The sequence below is a fragment of the Semicossyphus pulcher genome, unplaced genomic scaffold (genome assembly GCF_022749685.1).
Source record: "Semicossyphus pulcher isolate SPU_LCO1_2020_fin unplaced genomic scaffold, fSemPul1.0.p SCAF_40, whole genome shotgun sequence".
NCBI lineage: Eukaryota > Metazoa > Chordata > Actinopteri > Labriformes > Labridae > Semicossyphus > Semicossyphus pulcher.
The window spans coordinates 826261-848018 of record NW_027211716.1 but is presented as its reverse complement, the minus strand read 5'-3'; positions in this window follow the sequence as shown (position 1 = coordinate 848018).

Below are 21758 nucleotides of genomic sequence, written 5' to 3'. Positions count from 1 at the left end.
TCACCCTGCATGCCTGACCTGAACCCTCCTGCCTTATCTATTAACCTTTCCCTCGACCCTAACTCTAACCCTAACCAAATTCCATCTTCTCTCTCTACCCCGGCTCCTGCTGCCTCGTCTCCTAATCCTTCCCCTGACTCTAACCCTAACCCACCTCCATCCTCTCCCTCGCTCCCGTCTCCTGCTGCCTTGTCCCCTAATCTTTCCCCGGACACTAACCCTAACTTGAATCAACTTTCATCCTCTCTCTCCATCCCGTTTCCTGACCTCTCCACTGCACCGGCTTCTCCAGCCTCCTCTCCCTCCTCCCCCACTCCTCCCAGGGCGCACATCTTCCCCGTAGTAACTGTACAACGGACACTAGTCTCTACCGAGACTCCCAAAACAACTCACAGACCAACACGCCACCCAAACACCAGTAGGAAAAACCTGGATTGGTCCCTGAAAACCCGGAAAAGTTGTCTCATCATCGGTGACTCGAATCTGGCTAACATCCCATCACACACGAACGAGGATGTCCAGATTGACAGCTATCCGGGCGCTAAATTCTCCCACGTGGAACCGCTGCTACAAGCACACAGGGACAACACCACGGTGAAGAAAGTAGTGCTCTCTTTCGGGATCAATAACAGGGAAAACAAACCAAAGGAAACAACAATAAAGCAGGTGCAGAAGGCTCGCAGAGCATCCAAACTTGCATTCCCGGACGCAGAAATCTACATCCCGGTGATCAACTACTCGGACACACTACCCCCGGAACAACAGAGGAACCTGGATACACTGAATAAGTACATCATGGAGAATACGAATCACATCCCAAAACTGCGGAAACAGGACTTTAAAACAGCAAGGGACAACGTCCACTGGACCACAGAAACAGCAGAAAAGATGCTGCAACACTGGATGACGCATTTAAACTAGACATCCCCACAAGCCTACAAACTGAGGAGGGGAGCAAGAACATAGTACTCCTGGCCAACAACTTTCAACCGACAGAGCCCCAAATAAAACTACTGGAAAAAGGACTTTCCTTCATCCCCACGCTAGATATCCACAAACAACAGAGGAATAACCTAAGACAGGACATAGGAATATACCACAGGAAACTAAAACTGGCAGCCTTTTTCCAAAACAAGAGAAAAAAGGACAGGATACCCTTCATGCCCACATCCAAATGGGAGCCTAGAGGGGGACAAATTGCCCAGGAAATCACCGACTTGATCACCCTAGACAGGGAAGCACTAGACGTACTGCCAGAACAACATAGAGATCACTGTAACCTAACGCAGGAGGAGGTAACAGCCCTCAGGAACCTAGCCAAAAACAGAAACATAGTCATTAAACCAGCAGACAAGGGAAGCGCTATAGTGATCATGGACAGAGAACAGTACATCTGGGAGGCTGAGAGACAGCTCAACAACCAGGAACACTACAGGAAACTACAGGAACCCACTTACCTAAAAACGGTGGAGGACATAAATAAAATCATAGATACGCTGTTGGACAAAAAATACATAAATACGAAACAGAGCAGCTACCTAAAGGGAAAAGAAGCACCCAGAGCCAGGATATTCTACCTACTACCCAAGATTCACAAAGCACCAGACACATGGCCTAAACCGTATGAGATTCCATCAGGAAGGCCGATTGTCTCTGACTGCAACAGTGAATCCTACAGGACGGCAGAATACATAGATTTCTTTCTAAATCCTCTGTCGAACCGCCATCCTAGCTACATAAAGGACACCTATGATTTTGTAGCCAAAATCAGAGGCATCACCGTCCCACAGTCTGCGTTTTTATTCAGTATAGATGTAGACAGCCTATACACCAACATAGAAACAACAGAGGGACTAAAAGCAGTTAGGAAATGGTTCAACAAATACCCGGACAAAGACAGACCGGATGCAGAAATCCTGGAACTCCTGTTCATCAACCTGACGAAAAACGACTTTGAATTCAACCAGGAATTTTACCTCCAAATCAAAGGGACAGCAATGGGCAAGAAATTCGCACCAGCCTATGCGGACATTTACATGGCTGACTGGGAAGAAACAGTCTTCGAGAAATGCACACACAAACCCACACACTACTTTAGATATTTAGATGACATCTGGGGCACATGGACACACGGCACAGACACATTTTTAGACTTCATGAACATCTTAAACACGCACCACACATCGATCAAAGTTAAACACACCACACATAACTCCTCAATTAATTTCTTAGACACCACCACATACAAAGGCCCTGATTTTAACCGCACTAACACATTAGACACAAAGGTTTATTTCAAAGATACTGACACACATTCATTACTACACAAAAACAGCTTCCACCCAAAACACACATTCAGAGGACTTGTTAAATCCCAACTCTTAAGATTCCACAGAATCTGCAGCCAGTCCACGGAATTTGAAAAGGCCACTCAGACTCTATATGGGTCGTTGAGGAAAAGAGGCTACGCCCGGAGCTTCCTGAGGAAAATCCGAAAGTCGTTTCTGGAAACAAAGGAGAAGAACCTCAAAACTCCCATCCCCCTGATAACAACTTACTCGAGCCTAAGTATCCACATTAACAACAGAATCAAAAGGAACTTTGAAGACACTCAAAGGAACAATTCTGTGATGCAGGAATTTAGGATCATATCAGCATATAGGAAAAACAAAAACTTACAGGACATCTTAGTCAAAAGTAAACTAAAACCAAAACCGGGACAACCACACAAAAACAAACCGCAGTTCTTTAAAGAGAAAAAATCTGTAAAGAACAGGGGAACCAAACAGGTATTTCCCATCCTCCAGAAAATCAATCTGGACACAAGAAACTGCGTGTACATCATCACATGCAACAAATGCGGGAGCCAGTACATAGGAGAAACAGGGAATTCCATCCGAATCCGACTGGCACAACACAGATATAACATTAAGAACCAGAAAGAAATGCACACTAAATTAGTCCCACATTTTCTGGAACACGGCCTTCAATCACTAGAAGTGAGCGGACTCGAACACAACATTAATTGGACAGCTGCACAACGGCAGCAGACAGAGAGATACTGGATTCGTCAACTCGACACCAGATATCCCACTGGACTGAACATTAAATAAATTTGACATGCTTTCTCAGCCCGACCTGCCGAGTATCAGAGTGAGGTTGGAATCAGGGAATCCACAGATGGCCTATGCATTCCCTGTCTTTTTTAGAAGCACAAGTCAGTTAAAACTGACAGCTCTAGAAAGCAGGATCCGTTGTCCCGAACCTAACCAGCTCGTGCCTCTGGGGAAGCAGCCCTGCCATTGGCAGACTGTCCAGATCAAACCGATCAATGAGAAAGGAGGGGGCGGAGAAAGCGGGCGGAGCCCAAAATACACAGACACAAATAGAGCAGCAAAACACTGAGCAGCCACACTGCCTGATGAAGATCTAACCAGATCGAAACGTCGCGACCTACACACCGAGAGAAAGGACAAGCTTCCACCTCCAGCAAGAACCAGAAGGACGAACCCTCCCTCCACGGAAGAGAACTCTCTCCACAGAGGACCAACAAGGAGCAAAACTGACTTAGGTTGATACCTTACTCAGTTTACTCAGGAGACCTTCACAAAGGACCTCTCCACACGCTGCAGCAGCCCTCCAGCAGAAACAGCACTCCGGAGGACTCAGCCTACAGCACAAAAACACAAATCTAACACAGGTCGATACCTAACGGTGCCAACTAAAGCCTTGTTAAATTTGTTAGGTAAGTATGAGCCACAAAGGTAGACGCCAGCCCCGGGCTGACAACACACACTACCAGAGAGGCTACACCACAGCACACACACAGCACCACAGGAAAAGACAAATGACACAGTGTCAGAGCTCTTTTCAAATCACGGTGAGAATAATGTTTAATTTGATCCGTATGGTACACCACCTGCGCAATATTACTGTCAGCGTGGACCACAACAAAGAGTCCAGACCGGATCCTCCCAGCCTGCTACGCAAGATGAAGGAACTGATGGATCTCATCAAACCAGCTTGCCCGACAGGGAAAACCTTGCTCCTCCTGGAAGGCAATGCTAGAAACTGGGGCTACAATACTCGAGTAATCCTTGATGGACACTACACTGATGAGATCGACAGACTGTCCGCAGAGCTCTCCCAGGTGCTCACAGGAAACTGGAGAGAACCATGGGAAGTAGCTCAACGCTGGGCCTGGAACAACCTCGGCAAGAGACTGCACAGGAGCTCTCTGGAGCACACCAGGGCCATCATCATCAGCGTAAACAGCCCCAAAACAACACCTTCACAGCCACCGACCACCACTCAGAACCGGTACAGCGTGCTGACGGAGGAAACCGAGAGGGAGACAGAGACCGGCAACAGCTCTCAGAGTGCTAGCACAGGAGAGAATGAAAATCCTGCCCCCTGGACGATCCCTCCAAGGATCGCCCCTGCAGACACGCCGGCACTGTCACAGACAGAATTCCCTCAGATTCCAAAAACCCGACGCACGCCGAACAACAGGAGCCGTGAGAATAAAAAGAGGAGCAACGCAGAACCAGCCGCGACTCCCCCTCCGGCCTTCCAGCCGTCTGAGATTTCCCCGGCAGGCTCACCACTTGCACCTTCTTCCCTGCAGCTCTCTACCCACTCGGTCACTCCAACACCTAGACCGAGATCCCGCCTGCATGCCTCCCCCACCGCCTCTGCATCCTGCGCGCCTGCCTCCCTCATCTCCCCAGCATCTAACTTGGATGCTTCTCTCCTCCCTTCTCACTCTCCATTTTCTGCTTCCCTCCTCTCTACCCACACCTCTCACTCATCTGTGCCTAATCTTAACCTTTCACCCTGCATGCCTGACCTGAACCCTCCTGCCTTATCTATTAACCTTTCCCTCGACCCTAACTCTAACCCTAACCAAATTCCATCTTCTCTCTCTACCCCGGCTCCTGCTGCCTCGTCTCCTAATCCTTCCCCTGACTCTAACCCTAACCCACCTCCATCCTCTCCCTCGCTCCCGTCTCCTGCTGCCTTGTCCCCTAATCTTTCCCCGGACACTAACCCTAACTTGAATCAACTTTCATCCTCTCTCTCCATCCCGTTTCCTGACCTCTCCACTGCACCGGCTTCTCCAGCCTCCTCTCCCTCCTCCCCCACTCCTCCCAGGGCGCACATCTTCCCCGTAGTAACTGTACAACGGACACTAGTCTCTACCGAGACTCCCAAAACAACTCACAGACCAACACGCCACCCAAACACCAGTAGGAAAAACCTGGATTGGTCCCTGAAAACCCGGAAAAGTTGTCTCATCATCGGTGACTCGAATCTGGCTAACATCCCATCACACACGAACGAGGATGTCCAGATTGACAGCTATCCGGGCGCTAAATTCTCCCACGTGGAACCGCTGCTACAAGCACACAGGGACAACACCACGGTGAAGAAAGTAGTGCTCTCTTTCGGGATCAATAACAGGGAAAACAAACCAAAGGAAACAACAATAAAGCAGGTGCAGAAGGCTCGCAGAGCATCCAAACTTGCATTCCCGGACGCAGAAATCTACATCCCGGTGATCAACTACTCGGACACACTACCCCCGGAACAACAGAGGAACCTGGATACACTGAATAAGTACATCATGGAGAATACGAATCACATCCCAAAACTGCGGAAACAGGACTTTAAAACAGCAAGGGACAACGTCCACTGGACCACAGAAACAGCAGAAAAGATGCTGCAACACTGGATGACGCATTTAAACTAGACATCCCCACAAGCCTACAAACTGAGGAGGGGAGCAAGAACATAGTACTCCTGGCCAACAACTTTCAACCGACAGAGCCCCAAATAAAACTACTGGAAAAAGGACTTTCCTTCATCCCCACGCTAGATATCCACAAACAACAGAGGAATAACCTAAGACAGGACATAGGAATATACCACAGGAAACTAAAACTGGCAGCCTTTTTCCAAAACAAGAGAAAAAAGGACAGGATACCCTTCATGCCCACATCCAAATGGGAGCCTAGAGGGGGACAAATTGCCCAGGAAATCACCGACTTGATCACCCTAGACAGGGAAGCACTAGACGTACTGCCAGAACAACATAGAGATCACTGTAACCTAACGCAGGAGGAGGTAACAGCCCTCAGGAACCTAGCCAAAAACAGAAACATAGTCATTAAACCAGCAGACAAGGGAAGCGCTATAGTGATCATGGACAGAGAACAGTACATCTGGGAGGCTGAGAGACAGCTCAACAACCAGGAACACTACAGGAAACTACAGGAACCCACTTACCTAAAAACGGTGGAGGACATAAATAAAATCATAGATACGCTGTTGGACAAAAAATACATAAATACGAAACAGAGCAGCTACCTAAAGGGAAAAGAAGCACCCAGAGCCAGGATATTCTACCTACTACCCAAGATTCACAAAGCACCAGACACATGGCCTAAACCGTATGAGATTCCATCAGGAAGGCCGATTGTCTCTGACTGCAACAGTGAATCCTACAGGACGGCAGAATACATAGATTTCTTTCTAAATCCTCTGTCGAACCGCCATCCTAGCTACATAAAGGACACCTATGATTTTGTAGCCAAAATCAGAGGCATCACCGTCCCACAGTCTGCGTTTTTATTCAGTATAGATGTAGACAGCCTATACACAAACATAGAAACAACAGAGGGACTAAAAGCAGTTAGGAAATGGTTCAACAAATACCCGGACAAAGACAGACCGGATGCAGAAATCCTGGAACTCCTGTTCATCAACCTGACGAAAAACGACTTTGAATTCAACCAGGAATTTTACCTCCAAATCAAAGGGACAGCAATGGGCAAGAAATTCGCACCAGCCTATGCGGACATTTACATGGCTGACTGGGAAGAAACAGTCTTCGAGAAATGCACACACAAACCCACACACTACTTTAGATATTTAGATGACATCTGGGGCACATGGACACACGGCACAGACACATTTTTAGACTTCATGAACATCTTAAACACGCACCACACATCGATCAAAGTTAAACACACCACACATAACTCCTCAATTAATTTCTTAGACACCACCACATACAAAGGCCCTGATTTTAACCGCACTAACACATTAGACACAAAGGTTTATTTCAAAGATACTGACACACATTCATTACTACACAAAAACAGCTTCCACCCAAAACACACATTCAGAGGACTTGTTAAATCCCAACTCTTAAGATTCCACAGAATCTGCAGCCAGTCCACGGAATTTGAAAAGGCCACTCAGACTCTATATGGGTCGTTGAGGAAAAGAGGCTACGCCCGGAGCTTCCTGAGGAAAATCCGAAAGTCGTTTCTGGAAACAAAGGAGAAGAACCTCAAAACTCCCATCCCCCTGATAACAACTTACTCGAGCCTAAGTATCCACATTAACAACAGAATCAAAAGGAACTTTGAAGACACTCAAAGGAACAATTCTGTGATGCAGGAATTTAGGATCATATCAGCATATAGGAAAAACAAAAACTTACAGGACATCTTAGTCAAAAGTAAACTAAAACCAAAACCGGGACAACCACACAAAAACAAACCGCAGTTCTTTAAAGAGAAAAAATCTGTAAAGAACAGGGGAACCAAACAGGTATTTCCCATCCTCCAGAAAATCAATCTGGACACAAGAAACTGCGTGTACATCATCACATGCAACAAATGCGGGAGCCAGTACATAGGAGAAACAGGGAATTCCATCCGAATCCGACTGGCACAACACAGATATAACATTAAGAACCAGAAAGAAATGCACACTAAATTAGTCCCACATTTTCTGGAACACGGCCTTCAATCACTAGAAGTGAGCGGACTCGAACACAACATTAATTGGACAGCTGCACAACGGCAGCAGACAGAGAGATACTGGATTCGTCAACTCGACACCAGATATCCCACTGGACTGAACATTAAATAAATTTGACATGCTTTCTCAGCCCGACCTGCCGAGTATCAGAGTGAGGTTGGAATCAGGGAATCCACAGATGGCCTATGCATTCCCTGTCTTTTTTAGAAGCACAAGTCAGTTAAAACTGACAGCTCTAGAAAGCAGGATCCGTTGTCCCGAACCTAACCAGCTCGTGCCTCTGGGGAAGCAGCCCTGCCATTGGCAGACTGTCCAGATCAAACCGATCAATGAGAAAGGAGGGGGCGGAGAAAGCGGGCGGAGCCCAAAATACACAGACACAAATAGAGCAGCAAAACACTGAGCAGCCACACTGCCTGATGAAGATCTAACCAGATCGAAACGTCGCGACCTACACACCGAGAGAAAGGACAAGCTTCCACCTCCAGCAAGAACCAGAAGGACGAACCCTCCCTCCACGGAAGAGAACTCTCTCCACAGAGGACCAACAAGGAGCAAAACTGACTTAGGTTGATACCTTACTCAGTTTACTCAGGAGACCTTCACAAAGGACCTCTCCACACGCTGCAGCAGCCCTCCAGCAGAAACAGCACTCCGGAGGACTCAGCCTACAGCACAAAAACACAAATCTAACACAGGTCGATACCTAACGGTGCCAACTAAAGCCTTGTTAAATTTGTTAGGTAAGTATGAGCCACAAAGGTAGACGCCAGCCCCGGGCTGACAACACACACTACCAGAGAGGCTACACCACAGCACACACACAGCACCACAGGAAAAGACAAATGACACAGTGTCAGAGCTCTTTTCAAATCACGGTGAGAATAATGTTTAATTTGATCCGTATGGTACACCACCTGCGCAATATTACTGTCAGCGTGGACCACAACAAAGAGTCCAGACCGGATCCTCCCAGCCTGCTACGCAAGATGAAGGAACTGATGGATCTCATCAAACCAGCTTGCCCGACAGGGAAAACCTTGCTCCTCCTGGAAGGCAATGCTAGAAACTGGGGCTACAATACTCGAGTAATCCTTGATGGACACTACACTGATGAGATCGACAGACTGTCCGCAGAGCTCTCCCAGGTGCTCACAGGAAACTGGAGAGAACCATGGGAAGTAGCTCAACGCTGGGCCTGGAACAACCTCGGCAAGAGACTGCACAGGAGCTCTCTGGAGCACACCAGGGCCATCATCATCAGCGTAAACAGCCCCAAAACAACACCTTCACAGCCACCGACCACCACTCAGAACCGGTACAGCGTGCTGACGGAGGAAACCGAGAGGGAGACAGAGACCGGCAACAGCTCTCAGAGTGCTAGCACAGGAGAGAATGAAAATCCTGCCCCCTGGACGATCCCTCCAAGGATCGCCCCTGCAGACACGCCGGCACTGTCACAGACAGAATTCCCTCAGATTCCAAAAACCCGACGCACGCCGAACAACAGGAGCCGTGAGAATAAAAAGAGGAGCAACGCAGAACCAGCCGCGACTCCCCCTCCGGCCTTCCAGCCGTCTGAGATTTCCCCGGCAGGCTCACCACTTGCACCTTCTTCCCTGCAGCTCTCTACCCACTCGGTCACTCCAACACCTAGACCGAGATCCCGCCTGCATGCCTCCCCCACCGCCTCTGCATCCTGCGCGCCTGCCTCCCTCATCTCCCCAGCATCTAACTTGGATGCTTCTCTCCTCCCTTCTCACTCTCCATTTTCTGCTTCCCTCCTCTCTACCCACACCTCTCACTCATCTGTGCCTAATCTTAACCTTTCACCCTGCATGCCTGACCTGAACCCTCCTGCCTTATCTATTAACCTTTCCCTCGACCCTAACTCTAACCCTAACCAAATTCCATCTTCTCTCTCTACCCCGGCTCCTGCTGCCTCGTCTCCTAATCCTTCCCCTGACTCTAACCCTAACCCACCTCCATCCTCTCCCTCGCTCCCGTCTCCTGCTGCCTTGTCCCCTAATCTTTCCCCGGACACTAACCCTAACTTGAATCAACTTTCATCCTCTCTCTCCATCCCGTTTCCTGACCTCTCCACTGCACCGGCTTCTCCAGCCTCCTCTCCCTCCTCCCCCACTCCTCCCAGGGCGCACATCTTCCCCGTAGTAACTGTACAACGGACACTAGTCTCTACCGAGACTCCCAAAACAACTCACAGACCAACACGCCACCCAAACACCAGTAGGAAAAACCTGGATTGGTCCCTGAAAACCCGGAAAAGTTGTCTCATCATCGGTGACTCGAATCTGGCTAACATCCCATCACACACGAACGAGGATGTCCAGATTGACAGCTATCCGGGCGCTAAATTCTCCCACGTGGAACCGCTGCTACAAGCACACAGGGACAACACCACGGTGAAGAAAGTAGTGCTCTCTTTCGGGATCAATAACAGGGAAAACAAACCAAAGGAAACAACAATAAAGCAGGTGCAGAAGGCTCGCAGAGCATCCAAACTTGCATTCCCGGACGCAGAAATCTACATCCCGGTGATCAACTACTCGGACACACTACCCCCGGAACAACAGAGGAACCTGGATACACTGAATAAGTACATCATGGAGAATACGAATCACATCCCAAAACTGCGGAAACAGGACTTTAAAACAGCAAGGGACAACGTCCACTGGACCACAGAAACAGCAGAAAAGATGCTGCAACACTGGATGACGCATTTAAACTAGACATCCCCACAAGCCTACAAACTGAGGAGGGGAGCAAGAACATAGTACTCCTGGCCAACAACTTTCAACCGACAGAGCCCCAAATAAAACTACTGGAAAAAGGACTTTCCTTCATCCCCACGCTAGATATCCACAAACAACAGAGGAATAACCTAAGACAGGACATAGGAATATACCACAGGAAACTAAAACTGGCAGCCTTTTTCCAAAACAAGAGAAAAAAGGACAGGATACCCTTCATGCCCACATCCAAATGGGAGCCTAGAGGGGGACAAATTGCCCAGGAAATCACCGACTTGATCACCCTAGACAGGGAAGCACTAGACGTACTGCCAGAACAACATAGAGATCACTGTAACCTAACGCAGGAGGAGGTAACAGCCCTCAGGAACCTAGCCAAAAACAGAAACATAGTCATTAAACCAGCAGACAAGGGAAGCGCTATAGTGATCATGGACAGAGAACAGTACATCTGGGAGGCTGAGAGACAGCTCAACAACCAGGAACACTACAGGAAACTACAGGAACCCACTTACCTAAAAACGGTGGAGGACATAAATAAAATCATAGATACGCTGTTGGACAAAAAATACATAAATACGAAACAGAGCAGCTACCTAAAGGGAAAAGAAGCACCCAGAGCCAGGATATTCTACCTACTACCCAAGATTCACAAAGCACCAGACACATGGCCTAAACCGTATGAGATTCCATCAGGAAGGCCGATTGTCTCTGACTGCAACAGTGAATCCTACAGGACGGCAGAATACATAGATTTCTTTCTAAATCCTCTGTCGAACCGCCATCCTAGCTACATAAAGGACACCTATGATTTTGTAGCCAAAATCAGAGGCATCACCGTCCCACAGTCTGCGTTTTTATTCAGTATAGATGTAGACAGCCTATACACCAACATAGAAACAACAGAGGGACTAAAAGCAGTTAGGAAATGGTTCAACAAATACCCGGACAAAGACAGACCGGATGCAGAAATCCTGGAACTCCTGTTCATCAACCTGACGAAAAACGACTTTGAATTCAACCAGGAATTTTACCTCCAAATCAAAGGGACAGCAATGGGCAAGAAATTCGCACCAGCCTATGCGGACATTTACATGGCTGACTGGGAAGAAACAGTCTTCGAGAAATGCACACACAAACCCACACACTACTTTAGATATTTAGATGACATCTGGGGCACATGGACACACGGCACAGACACATTTTTAGACTTCATGAACATCTTAAACACGCACCACACATCGATCAAAGTTAAACACACCACACATAACTCCTCAATTAATTTCTTAGACACCACCACATACAAAGGCCCTGATTTTAACCGCACTAACACATTAGACACAAAGGTTTATTTCAAAGATACTGACACACATTCATTACTACACAAAAACAGCTTCCACCCAAAACACACATTCAGAGGACTTGTTAAATCCCAACTCTTAAGATTCCACAGAATCTGCAGCCAGTCCACGGAATTTGAAAAGGCCACTCAGACTCTATATGGGTCGTTGAGGAAAAGAGGCTACGCCCGGAGCTTCCTGAGGAAAATCCGAAAGTCGTTTCTGGAAACAAAGGAGAAGAACCTCAAAACTCCCATCCCCCTGATAACAACTTACTCGAGCCTAAGTATCCACATTAACAACAGAATCAAAAGGAACTTTGAAGACACTCAAAGGAACAATTCTGTGATGCAGGAATTTAGGATCATATCAGCATATAGGAAAAACAAAAACTTACAGGACATCTTAGTCAAAAGTAAACTAAAACCAAAACCGGGACAACCACACAAAAACAAACCGCAGTTCTTTAAAGAGAAAAAATCTGTAAAGAACAGGGGAACCAAACAGGTATTTCCCATCCTCCAGAAAATCAATCTGGACACAAGAAACTGCGTGTACATCATCACATGCAACAAATGCGGGAGCCAGTACATAGGAGAAACAGGGAATTCCATCCGAATCCGACTGGCACAACACAGATATAACATTAAGAACCAGAAAGAAATGCACACTAAATTAGTCCCACATTTTCTGGAACACGGCCTTCAATCACTAGAAGTGAGCGGACTCGAACACAACATTAATTGGACAGCTGCACAACGGCAGCAGACAGAGAGATACTGGGTTCGTCAACTCGACACCAGATATCCCACTGGACTGAACATTAAATAAATTTGACATGCTTTCTCAGCCCGACCTGCCGAGTATCAGAGTGAGGTTGGAATCAGGGAATCCACAGATGGCCTATGCATTCCCTGTCTTTTTTAGAAGCACAAGTCAGTTAAAACTGACAGCTCTAGAAAGCAGGATCCGTTGTCCCGAACCTAACCAGCTCGTGCCTCTGGGGAAGCAGCCCTGCCATTGGCAGACTGTCCAGATCAAACCGATCAATGAGAAAGGAGGGGGCGGAGAAAGCGGGCGGAGCCCAAAATACACAGACACAAATAGAGCAGCAAAACACTGAGCAGCCACACTGCCTGATGAAGATCTAACCAGATCGAAACGTCGCGACCTACACACCGAGAGAAAGGACAAGCTTCCACCTCCAGCAAGAACCAGAAGGACGAACCCTCCCTCCACGGAAGAGAACTCTCTCCACAGAGGACCAACAAGGAGCAAAACTGACTTAGGTTGATACCTTACTCAGTTTACTCAGGAGACCTTCACAAAGGACCTCTCCACACGCTGCAGCAGCCCTCCAGCAGAAACAGCACTCCGGAGGACTCAGCCTACAGCACAAAAACACAAATCTAACACAGGTCGATACCTAACGGTGCCAACTAAAGCCTTGTTAAATTTGTTAGGTAAGTATGAGCCACAAAGGTAGACGCCAGCCCCGGGCTGACAACACACACTACCAGAGAGGCTACACCACAGCACACACACAGCACCACAGGAAAAGACAAATGACACAGTGTCAGAGCTCTTTTCAAATCACGGTGAGAATAATGTTTAATTTGATCCGTATGGTACACCACCTGCGCAATATTACTGTCAGCGTGGACCACAACAAAGAGTCCAGACCGGATCCTCCCAGCCTGCTACGCAAGATGAAGGAACTGATGGATCTCATCAAACCAGCTTGCCCGACAGGGAAAACCTTGCTCCTCCTGGAAGGCAATGCTAGAAACTGGGGCTACAATACTCGAGTAATCCTTGATGGACACTACACTGATGAGATCGACAGACTGTCCGCAGAGCTCTCCCAGGTGCTCACAGGAAACTGGAGAGAACCATGGGAAGTAGCTCAACGCTGGGCCTGGAACAACCTCGGCAAGAGACTGCACAGGAGCTCTCTGGAGCACACCAGGGCCATCATCATCAGCGTAAACAGCCCCAAAACAACACCTTCACAGCCACCGACCACCACTCAGAACCGGTACAGCGTGCTGACGGAGGAAACCGAGAGGGAGACAGAGACCGGCAACAGCTCTCAGAGTGCTAGCACAGGAGAGAATGAAAATCCTGCCCCCTGGACGATCCCTCCAAGGATCGCCCCTGCAGACACGCCGGCACTGTCACAGACAGAATTCCCTCAGATTCCAAAAACCCGACGCACGCCGAACAACAGGAGCCGTGAGAATAAAAAGAGGAGCAACGCAGAACCAGCCGCGACTCCCCCTCCGGCCTTCCAGCCGTCTGAGATTTCCCCGGCAGGCTCACCACTTGCACCTTCTTCCCTGCAGCTCTCTACCCACTCGGTCACTCCAACACCTAGACCGAGATCCCGCCTGCATGCCTCCCCCACCGCCTCTGCATCCTGCGCGCCTGCCTCCCTCATCTCCCCAGCATCTAACTTGGATGCTTCTCTCCTCCCTTCTCACTCTCCATTTTCTGCTTCCCTCCTCTCTACCCACACCTCTCACTCATCTGTGCCTAATCTTAACCTTTCACCCTGCATGCCTGACCTGAACCCTCCTGCCTTATCTATTAACCTTTCCCTCGACCCTAACTCTAACCCTAACCAAATTCCATCTTCTCTCTCTACCCCGGCTCCTGCTGCCTCGTCTCCTAATCCTTCCCCTGACTCTAACCCTAACCCACCTCCATCCTCTCCCTCGCTCCCGTCTCCTGCTGCCTTGTCCCCTAATCTTTCCCCGGACACTAACCCTAACTTGAATCAACTTTCACCCTCTCTCTCCATCCCGTTTCCTGACCTCTCCACTGCACCGGCTTCTCCAGCCTCCTCTCCCTCCTCCCCCACTCCTCCCAGGGCGCACATCTTCCCCGCAGTAACTGTACAACGGACACTAGTCTCTACCGAGACTCCCAAAACAACTCACAGACCAACACGCCACCCAAACACCAGTAGGAAAAACCTGGATTGGTCCCTGAAAACCCGGAAAAGTTGTCTCATCATCGGTGACTCGAATCTGGCTAACATCCCACCACACACGAACGAGGATGTCCAGATTGACAGCTATCCGGGCGCTAAATTCTCCCACGTGGAACCGCTGCTACAAGCACACAGGGACAACACCACGGTGAAGAAAGTAGTGCTCTCTTTCGGGATCAATAACAGGGAAAACAAACCAAAGGAAACAACAATAAAGCAGGTGCAGAAGGCTCGCAGAGCATCCAAACTTGCATTCCCGGACGCAGAAATCTACATCCCGGTGATCAACTACTCGGACACACTACCCCCGGAACAACAGAGGAACCTGGATACACTGAATAAGTACATCATGGAGAATACGAATCACATCCCAAAACTGCGGAAACAGGACTTTAAAACAGCAAGGGACAACGTCCACTGGACCACAGAAACAGCAGAAAAGATGCTGCAACACTGGATGACGCATTTAAACTAGACATCCCCACAAGCCTACAAACTGAGGAGGGGAGCAAGAACATAGTACTCCTGGCCAACAACTTTCAACCGACAGAGCCCCAAATAAAACTACTGGAAAAAGGACTTTCCTTCATCCCCACGCTAGATATCCACAAACAACAGAGGAATAACCTAAGACAGGACATAGGAATATACCACAGGAAACTAAAACTGGCAGCCTTTTTCCAAAACAAGAGAAAAAAGGACAGGATACCCTTCATGCCCACATCCAAATGGGAGCCTAGAGGGGGACAAATTGCCCAGGAAATCACCGACTTGATCACCCTAGACAGGGAAGCACTAGACGTACTGCCAGAACAACATAGAGATCACTGTAACCTAACGCAGGAGGAGGTAACAGCCCTCAGGAACCTAGCCAAAAACAGAAACATAGTCATTAAACCAGCAGACAAGGGAAGCGCTATAGTGATCATGGACAGAGAACAGTACATCTGGGAGGCTGAGAGACAGCTCAACAACCAGGAACACTACAGGAAACTACAGGAACCCACTTACCTAAAAACAGTGGAGGACATAAATAAAATCATAGATACGCTGTTGGACAAAAAATACATAAATACGAAACAGAGCAGCTACCTAAAGGGAAAAGAAGCACCCAGAGCCAGGATATTCTACCTACTACCCAAGATTCACAAAGCACCAGACACATGGCCTAAACCGTATGAGATTCCATCAGGAAGGCCGATTGTCTCTGACTGCAACAGTGAATCCTACAGGACGGCAGAATACATAGATTTCTTTCTAAATCCTCTGTCGAACCGCCATCCTAGCTACATAAAGGACACCTATGATTTTGTAGCCAAAATCAGAGGCATCACCGTCCCACAGTCTGCGTTTTTATTCAGTATAGATGTAGACAGCCTATACACCAACATAGAAACAACAGAGGGACTAAAAGCAGTTAGGAAATGGTTCAACAAATACCCGGACAAAGACAGACCGGATGCAGAAATCCTGGAACTCCTGTTCATCAACCTGACGAAAAACGACTTTGAATTCAACCAGGAATTTTACCTCCAAATCAAAGGGACAGCAATGGGCAAGAAATTCGCACCAGCCTATGCGGACATTTACATGGCTGACTGGGAAGAAACAGTCTTCGAGAAATGCACACACAAACCCACACACTACTTTAGATATTTAGATGACATCTGGGGCACATGGACACACGGCACAGACACATTTTTAGACTTCATGAACATCTTAAACACGCACCACACATCGATCAAAGTTAAACACACCACACATAACTCCTCAATTAATTTCTTAGACACCACCACATACAAAGGCCCTGATTTTAACCGCACTAACACATTAGACACAAAGGTTTATTTCAAAGATACTGACACACATTCATTACTACACAAAAACAGCTTCCACCCAAAACACACATTCAGAGGACTTGTTAAATCCCAACTCTTAAGATTCCACAGAATCTGCAGCCAGTCCACGGAATTTGAAAAGGCCACTCAGACTCTATATGGGTCGTTGAGGAAAAGAGGCTACGCCCGGAGCTTCCTGAGGAAAATCCGAAAGTCGTTTCTGGAAACAAAGGAGAAGAACCTCAAAACTCCCATCCCCCTGATAACAACTTACTCGAGCCTAAGTATCCACATTAACAACAGAATCAAAAGGAACTTTGAAGACACTCAAAGGAACAATTCTGTGATGCAGGAATTTAGGATCATATCAGCATATAGGAAAAACAAAAACTTACAGGACATCTTAGTCAAAAGTAAACTAAAACCAAAACCGGGACAACCACACAAAAACAAACCGCAGTTCTTTAAAGAGAAAAAATCTGTAAAGAACAGGGGAACCAAACAGGTTTTTCCCATCCTCCAGAAAATCAATCTGGACACAAGAAACTGCGTGTACATCATCACATGCAACAAATGCGGGAGCCAGTACATAGGAGAAACAGGGAATTCCATCCGAATCCGACTGGCACAACACAGATATAACATTAAGAACCAGAAAGAAATGCACACTAAATTAGTCCCACATTTTCTGGAACACGGCCTTCAATCACTAGAAGTGAGCGGACTCGAACACAACATTAATTGGACAGCTGCACAACGGCAGCAGACAGAGAGATACTGGGTTCGTCAACTCGACACCAGATATCCCACTGGACTGAACATTAAATAAATTTGACATGCTTTCTCAGCCCGACCTGCCGAGTATCAGAGTGAGGTTTGAATCAGGGAATCCACAGATGGCCTATGCATTCCCTGTCTTTTTTAGAAGCACAAGTCAGTTAAAACTGACAGCTCTAGAAAGCAGGATCCGTTGTCCCGAACCTAACCAGCTCGTGCCTCTGGGGAAGCAGCCCTGCCATTGGCAGACTGTCCAGATCAAACCGATCAATGAGAAAGGAGGGGGCGGAGAAAGCGGGCGGAGCCCAAAATACACAGACACAAATAGAGCAGCAAAACACTGAGCAGCCACACTGCCTGATGAAGATCTAACCAGATCGAAACGTCGCGACCTACACACCGAGAGAAAGGACAAGCTTCCACCTCCAGCAAGAACCAGAAGGACGAACCCTCCCTCCACGGAAGAGAACTCTCTCCACAGAGGACCAACAAGGAGCAAAACTGACTTAGGTTGATACCTTACTCAGTTTACTCAGGAGACCTTCACAAAGGACCTCTCCACACGCTGCAGCAGCCCTCCAGCAGAAACAGCACTCCGGAGGACTCAGCCTACAGCACAAAAACACAAATCTAACACAGGTCGATACCTAACGGTGCCAACTAAAGCCTTGTTAAATTTGTTAGGTAAGTATGAGCCACAAAGGTAGACGCCAGCCCCGGGCTGACAACACACACTACCAGAGAGGCTACACCACAGCACACACACAGCACCACAGGAAAAGACAAATGACACAGTGTCAGAGCTCTTTTCAAATCACGGTGAGAATAATGTTTAATTTGATCCGTATGGTACACCACCTGCGCAATATTACTGTCAGCGTGGACCACAACAAAGAGTCCAGACCGGATCCTCCCAGCCTGCTACGCAAGATGAAGGAACTGATGGATCTCATCAAACCAGCTTGCCCGACAGGGAAAACCTTGCTCCTCCTGGAAGGCAATGCTAGAAACTGGGGCTACAATACTCGAGTAATCCTTGATGGACACTACACTGATGAGATCGACAGACTGTCCGCAGAGCTCTCCCAGGTGCTCACAGGAAACTGGAGAGAACCATGGGAAGTAGCTCAACGCTGGGCCTGGAACAACCTCGGCAAGAGACTGCACAGGAGCTCTCTGGAGCACACCAGGGCCATCATCATCAGCGTAAACAGCCCCAAAACAACACCTTCACAGCCACCGACCACCACTCAGAACCGGTACAGCGTGCTGACGGAGGAAACCGAGAGGGAGACAGAGACCGGCAACAGCTCTCAGAGTGCTAGCACAGGAGAGAATGAAAATCCTGCCCCCTGGACGATCCCTCCAAGGATCGCCCCTGCAGACACGCCGGCACTGTCACAGACAGAATTCCCTCAGATTCCAAAAACCCGACGCACGCCGAACAACAGGAGCCGTGAGAATAAAAAGAGGAGCAACGCAGAACCAGCCGCGACTCCCCCTCCGGCCTTCCAGCCGTCTGAGATTTCCCCGGCAGGCTCACCACTTGCACCTTCTTCCCTGCAGCTCTCTACCCACTCGGTCACTCCAACACCTAGACCGAGATCCCGCCTGCATGCCTCCCCCACTGCCTCTGCATCCTGTGCGCCTGCCTCCCTCATCTCCCCAGCATCTAACTTGGATGCTTCTCTCCTCCCTTCTCACTCTCCATTTTCTGCTTCCCTCCTCTCTACCCACACCTCTCACTCATCTGTGCCTAATCTTAACCTTTCACCCTGCATGCCTGACCTGAACCCTCCTGCCTTATCTATTAACCTTTCCCTCGACCCTAACTCTAACCCTAACCAAATTCCATCTTCTCTCTCTACCCCGGCTCCTGCTGCCTCGTCTCCTAATCCTTCCCCTGACTCTAACCCTAACCCACCTCCATCCTCTCCCTCGCTCCCGTCTCCTGCTGCCTTGTCCCCTAATCTTTCCCCGGACACTAACCCTAACTTGAATCAACTTTCACCCTCTCTCTCCATCCCGTTTCCTGACCTCTCCACTGCACCGGCTTCTCCAGCCTCCTCTCCCTCCTCCCCCACTCCTCCCAGGGCGCACATCTTCCCCGCAGTAACTGTACAACGGACACTAGTCTCTACCGAGACTCCCAAAACAACTCACAGACCAACACGCCACCCAAACACCAGTAGGAAAAACCTGGATTGGTCCCTGAAAACCCGGAAAAGTTGTCTCATCATCGGTGACTCGAATCTGGCTAACATCCCACCACACACGAACGAGGATGTCCAGATTGACAGCTATCCGGGCGCTAAATTCTCCCACGTGGAACCGCTGCTACAAGCACACAGGGACAACACCACGGTGAAGAAAGTAGTGCTCTCTTTCGGGATCAATAACAGGGAAAACAAACCAAAGGAAACAACAATAAAGCAGGTGCAGAAGGCTCGCAGAGCATCCAAACTTGCATTCCCGGACGCAGAAATCTACATCCCGGTGATCAACTACTCGGACACACTACCCCCGGAACAACAGAGGAACCTGGATACACTGAATAAGTACATCATGGAGAATACGAATCACATCCCAAAACTGCGGAAACAGGACTTTAAAACAGCAAGGGACAACGTCCACTGGACCACAGAAACAGCAGAAAAGATGCTGCAACACTGGATGACGCATTTAAACTAGACATCCCCACAAGCCTACAAACTGAGGAGGGGAGCAAGAACATAGTACTCCTGGCCAACAACTTTCAACCGACAGAGCCCCAAATAAAACTACTGGAAAAAGGACTTTCCTTCATCCCCACGCTAGATATCCACAAACAACAGAGGAATAACCTAAGACAGGACATAGGAATATACCACAGGAAACTAAAACTGGCAGCCTTTTTCCAAAACAAGAGAAAAAAGGACAGGATACCCTTCATGCCCACATCCAAATGGGAGCCTAGAGGGGGACAAATTGCCCAGGAAATCACCGACTTGATCACCCTAGACAGGGAAGCACTAGACGTACTGCCAGAACAACATAGAGATCACTGTAACCTAACGCAGGAGGAGGTAACAGCCCTCAGGAACCTAGCCAAAAACAGAAACATAGTCATTAAACCAGCAGACAAGGGAAGCGCTATAGTGATCATGGACAGAGAACAGTACATCTGGGAGGCTGAGAGACAGCTCAACAACCAGGAACACTACAGGAAACTACAGGAACCCACTTACCTAAAAACAGTGGAGGACATAAATAAAATCATAGATACGCTGTTGGACAAAAAATACATAAATACGAAACAGAGCAGCTACCTAAAGGGAAAAGAAGCACCCAGAGCCAGGATATTCTACCTACTACCCAAGATTCACAAAGCACCAGACACATGGCCTAAACCGTATGAGATTCCATCAGGAAGGCCGATTGTCTCTGACTGCAACAGTGAATCCTACAGGACGGCAGAATACATAGATTTCTTTCTAAATCCTCTGTCGAACCGCCATCCTAGCTACATAAAGGACACCTATGATTTTGTAGCCAAAATCAGAGGCATCACCGTCCCACAGTCTGCGTTTTTATTCAGTATAGATGTAGACAGCCTATACACTAACATAGAAACAACAGAGGGACTAAAAGCAGTTAGGAAATGGTTCAACAAATACCCGGACAAAGACAGACCGGATGCAGAAATCCTGGAACTCCTGTTCATCAACCTGACGAAAAACGACTTTGAATTCAACCAGGAATTTTACCTCCAAATCAAAGGGACAGCAATGGGCAAGAAATTCGCACCAGCCTATGCGGACATTTACATGGCTGACTGGGAAGAAACAGTCTTCGAGAAATGCACACACAAACCCACACACTACTTTAGATATTTAGATGACATCTGGGGCACATGGACACACGGCACAGACACATTTTTAGACTTCATGAACATCTTAAACACGCACCACACATCGATCAAAGTTAAACACACCACACATAACTCCTCAATTAATTTCTTAGACACCACCACATACAAAGGCCCTGATTTTAACCGCACTAACACATTAGACACAAAGGTTTATTTCAAAGATACTGACACACATTCATTACTACACAAAAACAGCTTCCACCCAAAACACACATTCAGAGGACTTGTTAAATCCCAACTCTTAAGATTCCACAGAATCTGCAGCCAGTCCACGGAATTTGAAAAGGCCACTCA